The following is a 23,178-nucleotide window of genomic DNA, read 5'->3' as shown; positions in this document are numbered from 1 at the left end:
TCTGTGGTGTTGTCTGCTTTAAAGAAAAAGAGTGGTACTTTGGATTGTGGTTCAACTAGTTTCCCAAGAAACTTTGGCTGTTGTGGTAGTGACAGGTCTTACTAACTAAACAAAAAACATATTATACAAAAAGGGAACACGAAACAGACAAAACAAAACAAAAACATGCTAAACATTTACCAATTCACTACTGGTTACTTATTCTACAGGTTCTTGAATGCCTGCCTGTGCCTTGTCCTGGGTATCACAGTACCTGTGTTCCTCAGTTGTCTACAACTGTCTCTTAGTATTTCTAATTTGTTGTATAGTGTAGTCACTAGTCTTTCCACTGTGTCATGGATGGTATCAATTTCCATTGTTTCGTGGAGCTCGCGTATGGGTGTCCATGGTGGGGCGTCCAGAATACACCTTAATACCTTGTTTTGCACTCTTTGCAGTTTTTTGTGGTTGGTATGGCAAGTGATTCCCCACGCAGAACACCCGTACGTTAGTGCTGGGAGGACTGTTGTTTTGTAGAGTGTTCATTTGGTTTCCATCCACATCTACCTGCTGACGAAGAAGGGCAGGAGGGCATATGCGAGGTTTATACCTCTCTTCCTCTTTTCCTCGATGTGGAGGTGAAAGAGCATTTTCTTATCTAATATTACGCCCAGGTATTTCACGGAGTCTCTCCACGGTAATTCCTGGTCGTTTACAGACAGCTGGTTTCTGAGTACCGGGCGCTTTCTTGTGAAGTAGATAGCTGTAGTTTTACCTGCGTTTAGTATCATTTTGTTTCCCCTACACCAGTCTTCTACCATGTCTAGCTGCCTTTGGAGGCGTGCTATGTTTGAGTGGTGCTGCCTGCCACTCGTGTAGAAGGCTTTGTCGTCCGCAAATTGGGCTATCCTGGCATGCGCTGACAGGGGGATGTCGTTTGCGTAAATGTTAAAAAGTGTGGGTGATAGTACTGACCCCTGGGGGATGCCGGCCCCAGGGGCATTTTTGAGGAGCGTTTTCCGTCTACCTCAACACGGAACCAGGTTGTCGTGCCAAACCTTGTCGTAAGCCTTTTCCCAGTCGAGGAAAACTGCTGCTGTTGAATTTGTGCAGTTGAAGTTGTGTGTAATGTGTTCTGTCAGTCGAAGGACTTGTAGCTCTGCAGAGAACTTTTTCTGGAACCCGAATTGTTCCGGTCTAATGGTTTCATCGTCTATGAGACATTTGTTGATCCTGTCCAAAACTACTCTTTCAAGCGTTTTCCCCATTGTGGAGAGTAGGCTGATTGGGCGATGGTTTGCCGGTAGTTTTGGGTCTTTCCCTGCCTTTGGGATGGTAATAACTTTTGCTGCCTTCCAGGCCGCAGGGAATTTTTGTCGCAGTATGCAGCTATTAATGATACGTGTTAGCAGGACTAGTGGTTTCCTAGGGAGGTTCTTTAGGTGTATGTTTGAAATTCTGTCTAGTCCTGGTGCGGATCTACCCTTTCTGCAGGCTAGTATTTTCTTGATTTGTGTCGGTGTTGTGAGTTCTGCTGCTGTTTGTGTCGGTGGTTATCGCCAGAGTCGCTGTATCGAAGGCTCTGCTATTTTAGATCATTCGAAAGCCAGTTCTTGAAATTTTCTACCATTTCAAGTGATTACTGAGGAAATATCAGGCAGAAAGTATTGAATGCGGATAAATTATGCTGCCAAATAACTCGAATGATTTCACCTGGAGAAAATTAAATTTATTTGTATATTATCCATATTATCAATTTGTCGATCGCTATATTATGACAACAGTGCTATGCAGGAAAAAGCGACGGGAGAAAAGAGAAACGGAAAGGAAAGGAAGAGCGATGGGTGGGGGGGTGGGGGTGGGGGGTGGTGGGGGGGGGGAGCGCTTTCACCTGCCGGCCATCTGCCTGTTCAACTGTTAAGCGAGACAGCCGCTCGCCTGATGGAATGCTTTCAGCGCAGCGGACGCGACAAAGGCAATAAGGAAGAAAGGCGCCGCGCCCGGGCGCTGGAGGCAATAGTAGCAGGGCGGAGGGCTGGCAGGCGGCGACCCTCCATCTCGGAAAGGTCACCCCGCCTGTCGTTCCTGCTTAAAGAGCCCACCTACAGACAGAATGTGGCCAATGGCCCGGTGGCCGCCGAGGTTTTATGACTTTTGTTAGACTGTGCGCTTGTAGATAAGATCAGGTAGTGACGCACCGTGAAATGTAGTCGCCTACCGGATGTAACAAAAAATGGATTTGGTAAATGACGCCAATCCAGCACTTCCTCTTCTTCGAGCGGCTGAAGTATTTCTTCGCAGTTATGCCTTTCTTGTACCTGCACTACCGGAAAAAAATTATTACAATCTTTCAGACGTTTCCAATTCACTCAAGATTTAGTTTTGCGACAGTGCGTATGGAGTAAATGAAACGATTACATTTACAGATCAATAGCACACTCGGTTCTGAGGTTATCAGGTATCGAACCATGCTGAAACACTCATATTAGTGCGTAGCGTAGCCTCTAAGGGCGGCAATGCAGGTGATGACTGGCATCCATCGATCATACAGATGTCCAATATTGTCTTGGGATATACCTGCTCGACCTGTTCCTGTAGTTCTGTAAGAGTTGTTGGATGACTTGTCGCACGAGTCACTTCTCGTCCCATCTCCCACATGGAGAGCTATCAGGCCAGAGATGCTGCCGTATGTCTTGCAGAATACGATGAGTTTCACGGGCATTACTCAGTTGGACCAACACATCACCTCCCTAAAAGGGCCGGCTCTGGCTCTGAGAACTATGGGACTTAACATCTATGGTCATCAGTCCCCTAGAACTTAGAACTATTGAAACTTAACTAACCTAAGGACAGCACACAACACCCAGTCATCACGAGGCAGAGAAAATCACTGACCCCGCCGGGAATCGAACCCGGGAACCCGGGCGTGGGAAGCGAGAACGCTACCGCACGACCACGAGCCGCGGACAAAAGAGCCGGTCCAACAACAATCTGCAGGTACCGTGCGCTTGTCAGCGCCCTTCTAGAAACACCTAACGGTGAAGAAGACCTGTAGCTTATCGCATCCCAGACCATAAAGCCTGGGAAGGGCCAGTATGTCTTGAACGAACGCGCTCTACGAGAGAGTGCTCACCAGGTCTGTGTCGTGCGCTTAAACGAACATCAGTCGCTGAAGATTACGGCCCGCCGTTCCATCTGCCAAGTGATCCTCTGACGGCATGCACGTCGATGTTGTAGAGGGAGTCGAAGATGGGCCCATAATCCCACTGCTAATAACCGGTTTGCAAAAGTCTGTGTTGACACCTGTGGGCTCACAAGCCCTCTTGTCTGTACTGTGGTAGCTGTACGAGCTGCCACAGCAGCCTAAACAGTACGACGATCCTGGCGCGCGTCTCTGCTACGTAGACGTCCAGAACCTCGTCAACGGATGTAAGAATGTTCACGTGGCCACTGATACCAGCATCGTTACGATAATGACGCAGCACGTCAAACTTGTGTGGAAATTCTCCAAAAGACCACTGTTTGACCCTTTCATACTCGCTCAGTTGACTGTGGGAAGCACGAGTGCCTCGTCTTTGTGGCATAGTTGCCTGCTTGCTTCACACGTTTGCGTTGCACTGAATCTTCTGGCTGTGAGAATTCCCTGTTAAAGGGTAGACACATATGGCGCTCTGGTAGCTACGCCACTATCCTATCTGCTGGCGGACGACGTTGAAACCTTTGTCAGCACATCTACTATCCCCCAGGTGGCACATGCTGTCATCGGATCAAACTCATCGACTTTCCATGTTTACTATTTTTTTCCGACAGTATATATTTGTCTACCTTCTGTAGTTACTCTTTTCTTTTAGAAACGTGCATTTCTCTTCATCTGAGCTGCCTGTTGGGGTATTCAATATCGCAGCCTTAAAGAACTCTAAATACACCTCATTACTCAGTATTCCAGTACCCATCTTCTTTCGACATTGATTCTTGTGGACTATTCTCTTAAAGATTCGTCTACTGATCATCATTAGCTTCTAAATTTCTATCGGATTATCTGTCCCTGGATATGTCAATATTTGATTCTGGAGTATCTGTCTGACGGTGAAGTAACCCAGCTGCGCCCGCCCGGTTAGCTGTGCGGTCTAACGCACAGCTTTCTGCATTGGGAAGGAGCGCCTGGTCCCCGGCACGAATCCGCCCACCGGAATTGTGTCGAGGTCCGGTGAGCCGGCCAGTCTGTGAGTGATTTTTAGGCGGTTTTCAATCTGCCTAGGCGAATGCAGGCTGGTTCCCCTTATTCCGCCTCAGCTACACTATGTCGGCGATACTGAGCAAACAAGTTCTCCACGTACGCGTAAACCATCATTACTCTACCACGCAAACATAGGGGTTACACTCGTCCGGTGCGAGACGATCCCTGGGGTGTCCACCGGGGGCCGAAACGCACGATAACCCTGAAGGAGTGATTCGGTATGGGGCGGCGGAGGGGTGAAGTGTACTGCGGTAGTCGTCGTGGACCACTGCGGTTGCGGCGAGCACGAAGCCTCTCCGTCGTATCTAGGCCCCCGGTTAACATACAATGCAACCCAGCTGCAATCTTCCTAAGTCTAATGGCCGGTAGCAAGAATACCTCCTCACCTTGTGATTTTTCAACTGTGTATTCGCTACTACTTGCTGAAATTTACTGAAAAACTCATTCATTCTCCTGACTCATTCCTACTAACGATTCCATATTCTTCCATAACCCTTTATTTTATTCTTTCACATACTTCAGCGTTCCAATCTCCCATGATTAGTGGTTTCTTGTCGAACTTTACATTCTGTATTACTCGCTCGATGTCACATACTTTATCACTTCATGTTCTGTTGACTAGTCGACCTGTATACATAAACTATTATTATAGCGTTGGCTTGCTGTCCATTCTGATAAGGATAATCCCATAATTGGACTGTTCACAGAAACTCTCTCACTGCTCTACCTTCCCATTCATAAAGGATTCTACTCTTGTGACAGTTCAAGCTTCTCGCTTGTGCGAGGTGAGGGAATCTCTTCTAAGTTCGTTTCGTTTTCCTCAATGACTACTTTGTGCCTGGTTATTGTTTTGATTGCGACATGAGGCTCTGCCCTGGCTTGTTTGCTAGCTGAAGAGGTTGTGCAGCAACATGATTACATACTCTTGAATCTCATGTTCTGTTGTTAGAAAATCGTCATAAAGTATCAATACTATCAGTAGAAAAAATCTGCATAAATGAATTCACATTAATATGTCAAAATAGCAATCAATTAATATTAATCAATAATACAAAATATTTTATCACTGGTATTCCGCACAGGAAATAAAACAGATCCATTACAAAATTCGAACACTAACGCCACATTGAGATACTCGGCATTTGTAAATACATGGGGATGCTTAAATGATTTAGTATAATTGGCCAAGTTATCACAGTCACAACCACAGCTGAAAATTTCACCTACATAAACTGAAATATAAATTCACAGCTTGCACTTCACAACAAAAATAATCGTCGATAAATAAACCCACTGCAATTGGGGCACCAATATGCGAAATGAAAACTCATCTCTGTAACCAGCTGTATCTCCATGACCAATAAAACTGGACAGCCGGCCAGAGTGGCCGAGCGGTCCTAGGCGCTTCAGTCTGGAACCGCGCGACCGCTACGGTCGCAGGTTCGAGTCCTGCATGGGGCATGGATGTGTGTGATGTCCTTAGGTTAGTTAGGTTTAAGTAGTTCTAAGTTCTAGGGGACTGATGACCTCAGAAGTTAAGTCCCATAGTGCTCAGAGCCAATAAAACTGGACACATAATTATACAGAATGTTTTATTAAAATCTGTTGTGCGGGGGAGGCTACTGTGAGGGCGTGGGCGCTATTCTACTGACGCCACTTGTGCGCGTTTTCCATCGACTCTGGCCCTCGTCGTAACATCTTTGCTTGAAACTTCCTGGCAGATTTTAACTGTGTGCCGGACCGAGACTCGAACTCGGGACCTTTGCCCTTCGCGGGCAAGTGCTCTACCAACTGAGCTACCCAAGCACGACTCACGCCCCGTGCTCACAGCTTTGCTTCCGTCAGTACCTCGTCTACTACCTTCCAAACTTTACAGAAGCTCTCCTGCGAACCATGCAGAACTAGCACGCCTGAAAGAAAGGATATTGCGGAGACATGGCTTAGCCACAGCCTAGAGGATGTTTCCAGAATGAGATTTTCACTCTGCAGCGGATTGTGCGCTGATATGAAACTTCATGGCAGATTAAAACTTTGCTTGGTTATGTGTTCCCTCGTGCAGTAGTCAGTCGTGTGTGGGACACGCAGCTGCTCGTGTGTGCCGATTGTAGCGAGTTGAAACCGTTTGGCTGCGGGGAGCTGCGTTTGCCTGCAGCGTTGATCGTTGCTACCGGCGAGTTTAGCGGGCAAGAAACGGCTCTCGTCGGGTGCAACCTGGTTACGATGTTTACAACTTGTTAGCAGCTACGAGCAGGAGGGCAACATTATCCGGCGCCTACTTTGAGTCATGAAGCTATTGGCCTCCTTGACATTTATTTGAATTCATCTATGAAAACTGTTTGGTAAGTACTATGCTTCAAGATGGTTAATTATACCCCGGTGTGAGGTGGCTAGGAATCCGGTTCCTTCGTACCTTTCAGTGACCTCTTTCGGGGCCGTGTGTCTCAGTCTGGAAGTTTCTGTAAGCACCAAGCTAGTGTTTTGCATTTTTGATCTGGCACTTGAAATCCGTGTTTATTATCATTGTGTATTTGATACTATTCATTGTAATTTATGTTTGTTGTAAACCTTATGGCTCTTCCTGGGGCAAGTTATTGGTTTTGCCCAGTAACAAAAGTTGTATTCGCTCAGCCTGAAGGTACACATGTGTGTGTGTGTGTGTGTGTGTGTGTGTGTGTGTGTGTGTGTGTGTGCGTGCTCGCGCGCGTGTGCCTGTGCGTGTTTGTGCCTGCACACTCTCTTACTCCGTATTGAAGAGCCCTTCGTGTTACATGTGTACATCTGCTACTAGGTGCGTATCCAGATTACACTGTCTATTAGTTACTAAGAGGTCCCAGTAGACGTATACCTTCATTTATTTAATCTTGTTTGAATTATTATGTAAATATTTTTGTAAATGACGTTGTACATTGTTTCCTGTTATTGCTAGGAAGGTTAACTTGCAATGTTTATGAGCGGGGCGCCCTTATACTGAAGTTTTAATAGTTAGTTTCCCTAAAAATAAGTGGCCGAGCGGTTCTAGGCGCTACAGTCTGGAACCGCGCGACCGCTACGGTAGAAGGTTCGAATCCTGCCTCGGGCATGGATGTGTGTGATGTCCTTAGGTTAGGTGGTTTAAGTAGTTCTAAGCTCTAGGGGACTGATGACCTCATAAGTTCCATAGTGCTCAGAGCCATTTGAACCTAAAAATAAACATTAACTGGTCGTTTGATTGTTGCTGTATATATTAATTTATATCAAACTTGTTTGCTGTTTCGTGGTTGTTGACAGCTTTGTATCGGCAGCGGTTGACGCGTTGCTGTTCTGCTGGTGCGGGCAGGGACGAGCTTCCCTTCTGCTTCGGCGGCTTTCCCGTCATCGCACGAGGCCTAAGTGTTGGCAGGTCACAAGTGCTTCTGCACATCTCCCTTCCCAGCCTCAAGTTGAGAAGTTTATTGTCATTTTTTTGGTATCGTGCCATGGCGTGGGTGTCGCCGTATAAGGAAGTGATTTACTCAGTGTTTCTATTATTGTGCGGTCTTTTTGGGCGTGTGAAGAAAGCCTCTGGGCAAACTGAGCACTGAGTTTCTTGATTTCTTTAAAAAAAAAACAACGGTTTAATCGACATAATCATTTTAGTAGTGTTTTAAGGGCCCAGTAGTTTAAATAAGTCCTTAACTTGATTTATGTATAATAGTTTTGTGGTCCATAGTGAAGTACTACTGTTTGTTTCAGTTCTTGCACGTGGGTAGCGTTTGGCCAGCTTGACCTATCTTGTCTACATAAGAGTAGAATAACCAGTGGAGATGTATGCACTTTTATGTCCTTTATTTAACGTTTGTTGAACTTATATCAAGTCCTGTTGTGGGATTAGCTCACTTTTGTGATGCTAGTAGCGCGGACGGAGTGCCATCGCAGGATTATTTTATCAGTTAACTGTTTCTAATCGGGCCTCGATTGTATAGCACAGCTGGCATGTTCTTCGAGTACCATTTGTAATTTTATGTATAATGCAAATGTCTTTGTGTATTGTTATTTTAATTTAAAACCTTAACTATTTATACGTATTTGGTAAGAATCTTGATAGCCGTTAGTTGGCTTATGATAGAATTATTATTAAATAAAAATGTCTGTTCGTAAATGATAAATGACGCATCAAGTTGGGCCGCTCTTCCACGTTTTTCCTCAGATTAATCCCGATCTTTGTCCTGGGTCTCATTTGTTTTTACTACCACCTCCTAAACATTTATTATTCCTCCTGAATCAACCACCTATATGATTATTTGTTCTATATGCACTGAAGAGTCAAAGAAACTGGTACACCCACCTAATATCGTGTAGGACCCCCGCGAACACGCAAAAGTGCGGCAGCACGACGTAGCATGGACTCGACTAATGTGTGAAGTAGTGCTCGAGGGAACTGACACCATGAATCCTGCAGGGATGTCCATAAACCCGTAAGGCTACGAGGGGCTGGAGCTCTCTTCTGAACAGCACGTTGCATGGCATCTCAGAATATGCTCAATAATGCTCATGAAGGGGAGTCTGGTGGCCAGCGGAAGTGTTTAGACTCAGAAGAGTGTTCCTGGAGCCACTCTGTAGCAATTCTGGACGTTTGGGGTGTCGTATTTTCCTGCTGGAATTGCCCAAGTCCGCCAGAACGCACGATGGACATGAATGGATGCAGGGTGATCAGACAGGATGGTTACGTACGTGTCACCTGTCAGAGTCATATTTAGATGTATCACTCCAACTGCACACGCCCAGCGCCATTACAGAGCCCCCTCCAGCTTGAACAGTCCCCTGCTGACATGCAGGGTCCATGGAATTATGAGATTGTCTCCATACACGTCCATCCGCTCAATACATTTTGAAACGAGACTTTTCCGATCAGGCAACATGTTTCCAGTCATCAACAGTCCAATGTCGGTGTTGACGGGCCCAGGCGAGGCGTAAATCTTTGGTCGTGCAGTCATCAAGTGTATAAGTTAGGGCACCTGGCTCCGAAAGCCCACATCGATGATGTTTCGTTGAATGGTTCGCGTGCTGACGCTTGTTGATGGTGTAGCATTGAAATCTGCAGCGATTTGCGGAAGGTTTGCACTTCTTTCACGTTGAACGATTCTCTTCAGTAGTCGTTGGTCCCGTTCTTGCAGGATTTTTTACCGGCAGTAGCGATGTTTTACCGGATATATCTCTGTATTTCACGCCTCTACCAGTTTCTTTGGCGCTTCAGTGTATATACTGTCTTAATGAGCACACCCCATAGGTATAGCAGATAAGAACTTTGCTTCTGACGATGCCTCCTGTACGAGCGACGTACTGAGTTCTGTGTAACAAGAAATGTTCAGTCCAGGCCCGTATCGGGTCGGATTTACTGTATGTATGTACGTATGTATGTGTGTGTGTGTGTGTGTGTGTGTGTGTGTGTGTGTGTGTGTGTGTGTGTGTGTGTGTACAGGGTGTTTCAAAAATGACCGGTATATTTGAAACGGCAATAAAAACTAAACGAGCAGCGATATAAATACACCGTTTGTTGCAATATGCTTGGGACAACAGTACATTTTCAGGCAGACAAACTTTCGAAATTACAGTAGCTACAATTTTCAACAACAGATGGCGCTGCGGTCTGGGAAACTCTATAGTACGATATTTTCCACATATCCACCATGCGTAGCAATAATATGGCGTAGTCTCTGAATGAAATTACCCGAAACCTTTGACAACGTGTCTGGGGGAATGGCTTCACATGCAGATGAGATGTACTGCTTCAGCTGTTCAATTGTTTCTGGATTCTGGCGGTACACCTGGTCTTTCAAGTGCCCCACAGAAAGAAGTCACAGGGGTTCATGTCTGGCGAATAGGGAGGCCAATCCACGCCGCCTCCTGTATGTTTCGGATAGCCCAAAGCAATCACACGATCATCGAAATATTCATTCAGGAAATTAAAGACGTCGGCCGTGCGATGTGGCCGGGCACCATCTTGCATAAACCACGAGGTGTTCGCAGTGTCGTCTAAGGCGGTTTGTACCGCCACAAATTCACGAAGAATGTCCAGATAGCGTGATGCAGTAATCGTTTCGGATCTGAAAAATGGGCCAATGATTCCTTTGGAAGACATGGCGGCCCAGACCAGTACTTTTGGAGGATGCAGGGACGATGGGACTGCAACATGGGGCTTTTCGGTTCCCCATATGCGCCAGTTCTGTTTATTGACGAAGCCGTCCAGGTAAAAATAAGCTTCGTCAGTAAACCAAATGCTGCCCAGATGCATATCGCCGTCATCAATCCTGTGCACTATATCGTTAAGGAATGTCTCTCGTGCAGCAATGGTAGCGGCGCTGAGGGGTTGCCGCGTTTGAATTTTGTATGGATAGAGGTGTAAACTCTGGCGCATGAGACGATACGTGGACGTTGGCGTCATTTGGACCGCAGCTGCAACACGGCGAACGGAAACCCGAGGCCGCTTTTGGATCACCTGCTGCACTAGCTGCGCGTTGCCCTCTGTGGTTGCCGTACGCGGTCGCCCTACCTTTCCAGCAGGTTCATGCGTCACGTTCCCAGTCCGTTGAAATTTTTCAAACAGATCCTTTATTGTATCGCTTTTCGGTCCTTTGGTTACATTAAACCTCCGTTGAAAACTTCGTCTTGTTGCAACAACACTGTGTTCTAGGCGGTGGAATTCCAACACCAGAAAAATCCTCTGTTCTAAGGACGAAACCATGTTGTCTACAGCACACTTGCACGTTGTGAACAGCACACGCTTACAGCAGAAAGACGACGTACAGAATGGCGCAACCACAGACTGCGTTGTCTTCTATATCTTTCACATCACTTGCAGCGCCATCTGTTGTTGAAAATTGTAACTACTGTAATTTCGAAAGTTTGTCCGCCTGAAAATGTACTGTTGTCCCACGCATATTGCAACAAACGGTGTATTTCTATCGCTGCTCGTTTAGTTTTTATTGCCGTTTCAAATATATCGGTCATTTTTGAAACACCCTGTATGTATGTCACATGTGTAGGTATATCTGTATAGATGTAAGTAATTTATCTATGTTGTTTACTAGAATATGGTGCGAAACTGAAACAACCTCAAGACATTTATATACGAATATGTTTATTGTTTTCTGGATCTTAGGAACGACCAGCTGATGCTGAATTTCACACAATTCTTGCTTCTGGAACCAGTGTTAATTCCCATATAAGAGTTGTTCCGTCTCCACAAATTCTCTAACAGGCAAATTCAGTATGTTTCTAAAGAAATCGGCGTCAATGAGGTAAGAATACGCTTCTGCAAGTCAGTATAGCGAATTTTCTTAGATACATTGCTTGAGAAGAAACTGAAGTATCCGCAAGACATGGTCGGATATCAGTGTAACTATGCACACGTACATACCATCGGCTGGAATGTGAATGTTTAGAGATGCAATTCTGTGACACATAGAACAGCCGCCAAAGTGCATAAGTGTTGTTCGTGTTTAGTGATGTTACAGACCTGTTACAGTGTATGACTGGAGCGAACAGCGTCAGGTAATGAGTGATCACTGTGAAGGACGCACCATGTACTCAAGTGAGGCAGCGTTATCAGCCTCTGACAGTGTTTGGAGGGGCCTCTTCATGGGCCTCCATTTTTCTGGCTCGTCGAATCGTGTAAAATCCCTCTGTGTGAATAATCGGAGGGCCGTTGCTGCACTGCGTGGGTACGTGAGGACAATCATATTCATCGTCAAGGTCACGGGCGACAACGTCTGACCACGACAAGAGAGGATCGCCATGCTGTACACCAAGCACAACAGACTCCTTACTTCTGCACCTGCCATCCGACAGCAAAAAACTGACGCACTACAACATTCTGTGTCATCCCACACCACTGGGCGGAGACTAGCGCCAACCAGACTAGGGAATTACCGTCGAATGCGAAACTCGCTCTTAACACCACAACAGGAAGGGCTGCAGTGGAGTGGTGCGGTAACCTGGAAGCATGGACAGCCCCCACTGACGAAAGGCGTCGCATTTTGTTCAGCGGTAAATCGCGGACGAGTATCGTCGACGAGGATGTAGCGACCTGGGGAGAGTGAGCTCAGTGGCGTTACTCCTGGAGTCATCGTGTGGTGTGCCATTGGTTGATAGTGACTGACCGGAACTCTGACGGCACAATGGTACGCGATGATGTTGGTATTTGGTTTGTGGGGCGCTCAACTGCGTGCTCAACAGCTCCCATACAAATTCCCATTATTTTCACAGTCCAGTCTCGCCACTTTCCCGAATGATGATGAAATGATGAGGACAACGCAAACACCCAGTCCCCGGGCGGAGAAAATCCCCGACACGGCCGGGAATCGAACCCGGGACCCCGTGATCCAGAGGCAGCAGTGCTACCCACTAGACCACGAGCTGCGGCCACAATGGTACGTCAAGTGTGTCCTGGGTCCTCATGTGCGACCTCTCGCGCGACAGTATCGTGGTGCCATTTCTCAAGAGGACCGTGCTCGTCCACACCAAACACGTGTTTTTGTGTACTGTCTTCTCGATGTTGAGGTTCTCCTATGGTCAGCTAGATCTTCAGATTTGCCGCTGATAGAGTATGTGGTGGCAGCATCTTGGACGTCAACTCCGTTCCAGAGCCATTAACCAGCACCAGTAGTGGGTCACCTAGCCTCCCAGAAGGTTGGAACGTCATACTGATAAGTGGCCTCATACTGTTTTTGTAAATTTGACTCGATATTGTGATCACTGAAGTAATATCACACATACCAAAGTAATGTATCCAGTGTTTAAAAGTCCATAACTTGCAAACTAATTGACGGAGTTGTCTCAGGTTTGGTGAAAGTGTAGCTTAAAGTCCACTGTAGGTGTTCGAAAAGGCCACCATTAACATCCACACACGAACGATGCAGCCGAACTGCAGCACAAACTACTAACTGCAAGGTGTTCAGTTGGATATTTGCACATGAATGTACGATGGATTCTCGAAGTTCATCCAATGTGCGTGGCTTTTGTCGATAAACGACGTCCTTTAGTGTTCCCCACAGGTAAAAGTCCAGAGGGGTTAGGTCTTGGGAACGTGGTGTATACTCCACAGCACCTCTACGGCGTATCCATCTTCCTGGTAGATTTTCGTCGAGATACGCCCTAACACGATTTTGGTAGTGGGCTGGGGCACCATCTTGTTGACAGTAAACTCTTCCGTTTCCATACATGTCTCGGATGGCAGGTAAAATGGATGTCTGAAGCTTCTGAAGGTACACCTCACCGGTAGCTGTGCCGTCAAAGAAGAATGGCCCAATCAAGCCCCGGTAAGACAACCCACACTACACATTTACTCCTGGCAAATTCACGGCTTTGTCTACATGGACGTTCGGATTTTCGGCGGCCCAGTAGATGCAATTGTGGCGATTTACTGTACCACTGAGTTTGAACTGTGGCTCATCAGCCGCGCGGGATTAGCCGAGCGGTCTGAGGCTCTGCAGTCATGGACTGAGCGGCTGGTCCCGGCGGAGGTTCGACTCGTCCCTCGGGCATGGGGGTGTGTGCGTGTGTGTTTGTCCTTAGGATAATTTAGGTTAAGTAGTGTGTACGCTTAGGGACTGATGACCTCACAGTTAAGTCCCATAAGATTTCACACACATTTGAACATTTATTTTTTTTTTTTTTGTGGTTCATCAGACCACGCAATCATCTCTGCAAACTCTTCATCGTTGCGCACCATGTTAGTAAACCACTCGCAGTACTCCATTCTACGATCTGGGTCGTCCTCGTTCATTGTGTGTAGCAATCGTGGGATGTAACACTTCCACTTTGCTGTCTTCAAAATTCGCCGAACACTTGAGCGACTCACTCCAGTTTCACGGGCACACTGTCTCGCCGACTTCTGTGGTGGGCGAGTGAATTGTTGTAACACATGACGGGAGTTAGCTGGACTTGTTACTGTTAAAGGTCGTCCAAATCGTTGTTTGTGTACATTTTTAACACGCCTTCGGCTTCAAATTTGTCTCGAATGCGACGAAATGTTAAACGTGTCGGTGGCTCTTTTTGATACTCATTTCGCCATTGCCGTTGAACCACATTAATGTTTTCGTACTTGAAATACCACTTCAAAACTGGCTTCCTTTCATCGAATGTAAGCCTTGCGCCAGCCATGTTTACTGGAGTAACTAGGTGCGACTAAGAACAAAACACTGACTATCTGGCGACTGTCATCTGACAAAACAAAACAACGCAATACAACGCTTGTGTGGCGATTGCCGGAACTACAAACTATTACACTATCAAAGATGAGACAACTCCGTCAATTAGTTGGCCAGTTATGGACTTTTAAACAGTGGATACATTTATTTGGACCCATCTGTATATAAGAAACTATCAGCCTCGATTGCGGTAATGAAACCAACCTTTACCTAGGTTTCAGCCCAAGTAATTGAGCCTTCTTCAGAAGATATACCTGATATATAATATGTCTAAAAGGGCATGGTCTGCAAATAAAACTAAAATAGCCTGAATAGGTGTAATCACATTTTAAAAATGCGGTACATAAGTAATACGTCAACCTATGTACCGCATTTTTAAAATAAGTCAACCTATGTACCGCATTTTTAAAATGTGACTACACCTATTCAGGCTGTTTTAGTTTTATTTCCAGACCATGCCCTTTTAGACATATTATAGATTCAGGTATATCTTCTAAAGAAGGCTCAGTTACTTGGGCTGAAACCTAGGTAAGGGTTGGTTTCACTACCGCAATCGAGGCTGATGGTTTCTTATATATTAGATTATCACGATTGCTGACCATGCCGCAATGTTGAAAATACATCACAAAATACATCACATATCTCTCAACCTGTGAAGTTACATTATGTTTAATTTTCCCTTTCTGAGTGATTCATTTTTATTTCAGGCAATGTAGACTGGAACGTCCTATAACATTTTCCAGTTATTTTGGAAGCATTTCTTGCTGAGACTCAGATCTAAGAGAGTTTTATAGACCGAATTTTGGAGGCCCAGTACTCTTTCATTCTGATGAGGAAGAAAAGTAATTCTTCACATTATATATTTTCAGGATTCTCGTTGCTGATGGCTCTAGTTCCTATTCTGCATTGAGGCTACCGAATTTCTGTGGAAATTAGTTAAAGTTTCACCTGTTGTCTCGTAGTCGTCACTTTTTTCTTGACAGGAAACGTTTCTTCAGGCTCTGCTCTCTGCTGGTGCTAAGATTTTACCACTAAATAATTCGTGATCAGTCGTGTGTGTCGTTAATTAACAGAACTGGTCATTTAATCACCTTTTGTATTTGAATGATAATAAATGCTTTTTCACAATATTGATACATCGTCTAGCGCTAGATCATAAGTCTGCGTCCCATCTACTACAACAATCAGAATATGAAACAGATTTCTGTAAGCATCTCCGTTTGTTCACAAAAGAGGCAAAGTAAGAAATTCTTAAACATTGTTATTACTCTCGCAGCTCAAGTATTGGTCCACTCGCGTCGTAGTATCGGTGGTTAAACGTCTACTAATTCGAAAATACTCGCCGCCAGTGGATGTTACAGTATATAAGCTTGATTCAAAAGTCAGAATTCATTTCCGTTTTTTAAGGTTTATTATTTTATTTTACGATTTATGTGTGAGAACATAGTGACGTTGGGATGGCGGGGGGAGGGGGGAGGAGTTAAAAAAAGAAAAGCTGATTACGCTTGTCAATTGTCTGCGGTCGCTTTCAGTAACTGGACAGTCTGTGAATTAATTTCCATTTGCTGCTCACGGTACGTCGAATTTTCACTGCTCTCTTTTTCGCCGCGAAGTATAAAAATTGCGGAATAGAAAAAAAATTTATTCAAAGAACTGAAGCAGACACTGATCTGCCGAAAAACAGACCGTATTACGTTTCCAGCCGCAGTGTAGACTGACGCTGCAGTTATTCGGAGACGTATGGTGGATCAATCAAAGCAGCTCTCGCTTCGTCCAGCCCCAAACAATGGTTTTGTGCGACTTTTTGTTAAATAAGACGAACTACAGTTCCCACCGCTCCACGAAACCAGTCACACAGACGGTTCCGAAACGAAGCTTAAAATCAAGTATTAAAAAAATAGTAATGGCAGGGAAGGCCCTGAAAATAAATTTCACACTCAGAGGGAAGTACTGAGAGGCAGGGAAAACAAAGGCAAATAGACGATAATGCCAACAGCAAGGCAAAATGGTGGACAAAAATCCTCGGTACGCAAGCCGTGGTGATTCAGACTTTCATGTTTTTAAAGCGGACGCTGTAATTTAATAGAAGTTACGCCGCCGTCCTCAACCAATTACATCTGCTGGTCAGAAACGGGCTAGCTGTCACATGCCATTGCCCCATATATTCACCTTCTGCAAACGACCAATTACGTAAGGCTGTGTGCATATCGAGCGGCCGATTAGATGAATGCTAATAGCAGCTTAGCCCTTTCAAAGACTAATCTAATTTGCACGCCACACACTGGCGTTTTAATTAAAGGCCGTTAAAGGAAGAGCTGAGGGGAGCCAGTAACAATTATTCTCAGCTGTTTAATTCTTATTCTCGTCAGGGCTTAACTGAAACTATAACGAGCCGTGGCACAATAAACTCACGCGTATTTTATAGTGAACTTCGCACATGCAAAGCTCCTAGTAAGGATGGGAGAGTTAGCAGATAATTACTTTGATCAAGAAATGTCCTAGCGCTTATGTCAACCAATCTAGGGAAATCAGGACTGCCCTATGTTAACTCAGCATTTCGCCGTTGAAAAGATTTGTGTTGTAAAATAACGGAGTCAGATGTAACATAAGTAAATAAAAATTGTATTTCTACTCTCATTTAAAACGCAGATTGTCAGCTCATTCTTACGTAAAAATCGAATGCATAAAGGAATGTGCAATCAAAAATGATTAGAATGGTTTTAAAAATTAGTGTGCAATGGGGACTGATGTTTTTCCATCGCTCTGTGTGACATATATTTTCAGACACTTCTGTAGCAGTATACGGGGCTATAGCTGTGGTGTCTTACAGAAATATCGCTAAAGGTTTCAGGAATTACTGCAACCAATCGCCGTTTTTTCTTCAATTTTTATTTATTCATGACCGTTTTCGAATCTCCTGGCGATTCATCATCAGTTGATACAATTTAGTTTGGAGTACTGTGGGGGTCGTGCATCTATAGAAAATACAGAGACGAAAAAGTGAGCAGTGTATGTGGAAAGAATATTACGATTGTAAGATTAATTGATGGTATTACTCACTGTTTTTATTGTTGTGGCAGGGACTGCTCTGGAAAACATAATGTGTGCTTACCAGTATCGTTAAATATCAAGTGAAACAGGCACTCTACCACCGATGGCGACTCTCTCATACTTTACAAAATACAAACAAACCAAAGAGTGTGGCTGTTGTTGTCTCCAAAGCGTTTTGTGGAAGCAGAGATTTCCTTTCCTCATTTTTCGTTTTGTGTGGCATTCGTAATAAAATATATATTAATTACATTACTTTCTTTATAAAAATTATTAATATATTTTTACATTGAGAAATTTTCTTATGCTATTTACAAAATCTATTTACAAAATCTACAACAAAGTGTTTAGAACAATATTTTTGGTAGTGAAGTTATATTTGGCATATTTCTCATTGCTCAATAAAAAGGATAGTATACACATGGAGAGCGGAGGGGGGAAAGGAGGGAGGGAGGGAGGGAGGGAGGGAGGGGAGGAGGGAGGGAGGGAGAGGGAGGGAGGGAGGGGAGGAGGGAGGGAGGGAGAGGGAGGAAGGGAGAGGGAGAGGGAGAGGGAGAGGGAGAGGGAGAGAGAGAGAGAGAGAGGTGGAGAGGATGATGTTTAGGTGTGGTATGAGAGAGGTGGGGAAAGGGTATGGGAGTGGAGGAGTACAGTGTTTATTAGTTTTTCAAATTTAAAGAATCTTTAAAATTTTGGAAGAATCGGTTGTTTGCTAAATCACTTTGTTCATTTAAGATGGTGTGGGGTGTTTTATTGTTATGTATGAAAATTTCTAATTGTTTCAAGAGGTCCATTGTTATTCCTTTGTCTACAGTGTGTAGAATGTGGAGGTGGGTTTTTATATCTGTGACTGAATGACTACTTTGGGCTAGATGGGCTATAAAAGTGGATTTATTAAAATTTTTTAAACGGAGTGTTTCAATGTGCTCTTTGTATCGGATTTCAAAATTTCTTCCTGTCTGTCCTATATAGTAGCAAGAACAGCTGTCACAAGTTAATTTGTATATACCTGATTTGTGATACAGTGGACTGGTTGTTTTAATGTTGAGAATTTTGTTGTTTGTTTGGAAATTGATTTTGACTTTGTGTGGTTTAAATAGTTTTGCAAGTTGATATGATACATTACGAAGGAAAGGCATACAGACATATTTAGTTTCTTCTGGTGCTGAGGAAAGGCTTGTTGATAGTTTTTGTTGAGTTTTCATTGTCGCTTCTAGTTTGTCAACTATGGTTGCGTCATAAGGATTATTGTGGTCTGCTGTTTTTAAAATTCTTAGTTCCTTGGTTTTTATAGCAGGTTCAGCATGAATTTTATTTACACGGTTGAGTGCTGATTTGAAAGATGCTAGTTTATGCTGATTTGGGTGGCATGATGCATTATTTATAACAGCATCTATTGTGGTGGGTTTCCTGTAAATTTTGAATTTGTGTTTGGTGTTCAACAATATTCTTTCCACATTCCCTGCTGTTTTTGGTGTTCAATTGTAAACTGTATTTTGAGATGTATATTATTTAGTTTAGTGGCTAGGTTTTCCATTTGAGTCGTTGTTCCATTGTATAGTATCAACGTGTCATCAACATAGCGTTTGCAATAAATGACTTTAGCTTTTCCCATTGAATTATCTTTAAAAAAATTTTTTTCCGGATCATTAATATCATTGCCACACCAAAGTTATCAGCACAGTTCGACACCACAGTCATTAGCAAAGGATCGCTGTAACCCTGAAGACCATGCCCGCCCCCCCCCCCCCCCCCCCCCGCCTCTCTCAGCACAGCAGCGCCTTCACACTGAGGTCAATATAGTGTCGAGCTAGCGTGAGCTCTGCGCAGTTCGTGACGTCATCTGAAGGAGTCAACATCATGGCATAGGACCAATATGGTAGTTAAAGTTTCTGATGGACTTGTTCATTTAAATGTGGGACATTGTATTGCAAGAGATCTGTTAATCTGTGCATCAATTGATACTTCAATAGTCAGTTGTAACTAGTCAGTTGTAACTAGTCAATTGTAACGTGTCTAGCAATCCTGTGGCAAAGATCTGTGTCAAAGTTAAGTAAATCTTTCACAAATAAAGTCAACTAATGTTTCATATGCTATAGTTTGATGAGCCTTCTCTCAGTGCAATCAAAGAACCGACAGTTGTGACCAGACGAAAGAAGTCACAATAATAACTAACTTCATACTGCATACTGCAAATAGTTTCGTCTAGTCGCAACAATAACGAACTTCATACAGCATTACGACAATACTCAAATGAACTGTTGTGGCTGCAGTGTAATAACTGGTTTGATGCAGCTCTTCATACTAGTCTATTCTGTGCGTGCGTCTTCATTTCTACTGGAAGCTGTATCTACTTGAACTGGCTTACCGCGGTTAACCCATGGGTTATGTCTACAGTTCTTTCAATTCCAATACTTACCTCTACAACCAAAGTGACTACAGGATCTACCATTCTTTTTGTCGTGCCATAACGTTATTTTCTCCCCAGTTCGATTCAATACCTCCTCATTCATTATTCGATTTAACCGTCTAATCATCACAATTATTCTGCAGCACTACATTACAAAACCTTCTCTACTCTCTATGTGCAAAATGTTTGTCACCCAAGCCTCATTCCCGAGACGTACTTTCGGAGAAGGCTTGCTAATATTGAAATTTATATTAGACATTAACAAATCTCTCTCTTTTAGGAAAATTTCCACATTATTATTAATTTCTGTTTTATATCATCTCGTCTTTGCCCATCATCAGTTATCACTATGTTAAAATGGCAAAACCCCAACAACTTTTAATGCATCGTGCCCTAATCACTCTCGTTATCAACTGACACAATTTTACTACACTCTATTACCCTCTACTTTCTTTGTTGTTAATCTTATTACCCACTGCTCACATGAGTAGGATTAAGAATTACGTATAAACTAAGGACTCTGAATGGGGCTGTACCAGAACCAACAGCCTCCACTCAGTTTGTATGAGAAAACACAGAGCTTCAACACGGATTACTGGAAGAAGGTAATGAACAAGTTATTCCGTTTGATGGGCTACATATGAACATATGTGCGAGTTAAAGTAGTAGAGGTATCTATTGTTCTTTGAACATGGCTGACACATTCTTTGTCACTCGTAGCCAGATATGGACGGGACAACGAGTTGGGCTTTAAAACTTGCTTGGTGTAGCGGATGTGGTTCAGACAACCTAAAGTACGTAGGAGTCGATGTTGTGTGTTGTATCCAATGGAACCCGAAACCATTATTTCTGGTGTTTGTCTGCGATGCTGATCACGTATTTGGACTGTCAGATTACAATCAAAATCGTAGCTCTTCTTGATCACGTCTCTTTGTTAAGGCAACAGAACTGTCATTGTTAATTTTATTATTATTATGTGCGTATGGACCCTGTCGAATCACGCATTACATTTATGATTAGCCTTTCTAATAGCCCATATAGCTTTCATTGTTTTGCTATGTGCTTTCTTCCTTTCTTCTGACCACTTGATCCCTAATCTTTTAGGGACTTCATTCTCTGGCTTTACTATCCATCTATTTATCTTCTGACGGTAAAGTTTCCTGTCTAGTATGTCCGATGTTCCTATATCTGACTTTTCCAAGCTATATTTGACTTCTTCTATCCATGGAATGTTCTCCAGTTTTGCAGGGTATATCAAAATCTTGCGAGTTGGCCTTGAAGATGGGAGTCTATGAATGTATCCATAGAATTTCAGCCTTCGTTTCCTGATATCTGCGGCAAGGTTGGACAGTTCTTCTGTTGTTTTGCGTGATTTGAGCACATACTCTTCAGTTTTATCTGGTCCCAGCATTTTCCTTATGATCTTTCTTTCCTCCTTCAAGATGATCTCCAGATCGCCTTTTGTATTAAGTACCAAGGAGTCAGTCGCGTACAGCACTTCAGGTTTAATCAGTTTATTATAATATTTGATCTTTGTACGAATGGACGTACATTTCTTGTTGTAGATTTCACGCGTTCTCCCATATGCTCGTTTGAGCTTTTGTAACCGAACTTTCTGTGCTTCCTTTTCCAACCGTGTTGGTTCTATGATCACCGAGATATTTGAAGTGTGGAACTCGTTTGATCTGCCCGTATTTTGTGCTCAGTTCCTGAATGTCGAATTTAGTGCAAATGAACTTTGTTTCTCGAATGAAATTTGTAATCCTGTTATCTCAGCGCATTGCTTGAGGACTTTAGTCTGTTTGAACGCTGTATTTTAGCAGTCCGGTAGTATTGCAAGGTCGTCTGTGAAAGCTAAACAATTGACCTTGATGTCATCATTCTTTCGCCCGAATTGAATGGGTTTCCAGCGGAACTTGGTTTTCAATTCTTTCTCAGATTCTCGGATGTCTTTATCCAGAACAAGGTTGAGCAGCAGTGGTGACAATCCATCACCTTGTCGCACACCGGTCACTGTCTCAAAGGGCTCTGACAGTTCGCCCATGAATTTCACTTCTGACTGTGTCCGTGAGTGTTTCCTTCATGAGTCTTAATGTCTTTCGATCAAGTCCTAGTTCTTCTAAGATGTTAAAGACGGAGTGATAAAACAAAATTACGGTGGAGTGCATAAAGTTTGTTTGTAAAGGATGATTCACGAAGATATGCAAATATTTAAATATTTAATTCTACAAGTGAAACTAAAGAAAAAAGGTAGTATAAACGTAGGTCCGCAAATGTTCAGTTACGAAGTTAAGGCTAACAAAGGTTTTGGCTGAAATTTAGCAACTCCGCTAATATGAAGCCATCGCAAAACTGTACGAGGTTGAAGTAAAGCACGATTTCCATTTATTTTGTTGTTCTTGGTCTGGTGATTCCAATAAAACATGTCCCAGATGTGTGTCTGCAGTAGTTTTCCAGAACGTCCAGAGAAGCAAATATTATTATATAAGTAAATTTGTTTACTTTCCATTAAGAATGTAAAAACGTTTATGACATTGTTGGCAACCGTTAGTGAGTTGTTTCAGTCATTTCCTAACCTTGAAACGAGTTAGATTTCTGTGTTGTTCAGTGAAAGATCATAATAACGACAGTGTATTTACGTGAAGCGACATAGTAACTGTTGTAGTTTGTAGATTATTTACGAAATAGGGATGACTTTCAAATTTACGACAGAGGAATATGCCGATATGGTGTTTATTTATGGCAAGTGTAATGGTAATGAGGTACGGACAAAGTCAATAGACGTGAGGCATTACTTGCTCGCATTATGGATGCGATAAACGAAATTAAGAACAACCCTGTGAAACTGAAACGAACAACAAAATCTGTTCATACACGTACAGCTAAATGCATTGAACATGGTGGAGACATTTTTGAACATTTATTGTGAATATATTGAGAAATTGCATGCACAATGTACTACTTCCTTAACACCGAGGTTTGTTTTTTTCCGGTTTAACATGAATTCACGTGTGCTATGGTATAAATAAAAGCAGATTATTTGACACATTCATACAGTTTCAGTTAACGTTATTACCATCATTTTTCCAAAATTAAATTCTCTACAACTTCTGTTGAAAACTTTGAGCAATTGTCTAGAATTAAAAAAAAAATTGGGCCAAGTAGTTAATAAATTAAAAATTTTACTAAATTACGTCTTTGCTTCTCTGGATGTTCTGGAAAACTAGTGCAGATATACGTCTGGGACATGTTTTATTAGATTCACCAGATCAGTAACAACAAAATAAACGGAAATCATGCTTTACTTAAACCTCGTACAGTTTTGCTATGGCTTCATA

Source organism: Schistocerca nitens, chromosome 5 (genome assembly GCF_023898315.1).
Source record: "Schistocerca nitens isolate TAMUIC-IGC-003100 chromosome 5, iqSchNite1.1, whole genome shotgun sequence".
Classification (NCBI taxonomy): domain Eukaryota; kingdom Metazoa; phylum Arthropoda; class Insecta; order Orthoptera; family Acrididae; genus Schistocerca; species Schistocerca nitens.
The sequence above is the reverse complement of the archived record's forward strand: the minus strand, read 5'-3'. Positions refer to the sequence as shown.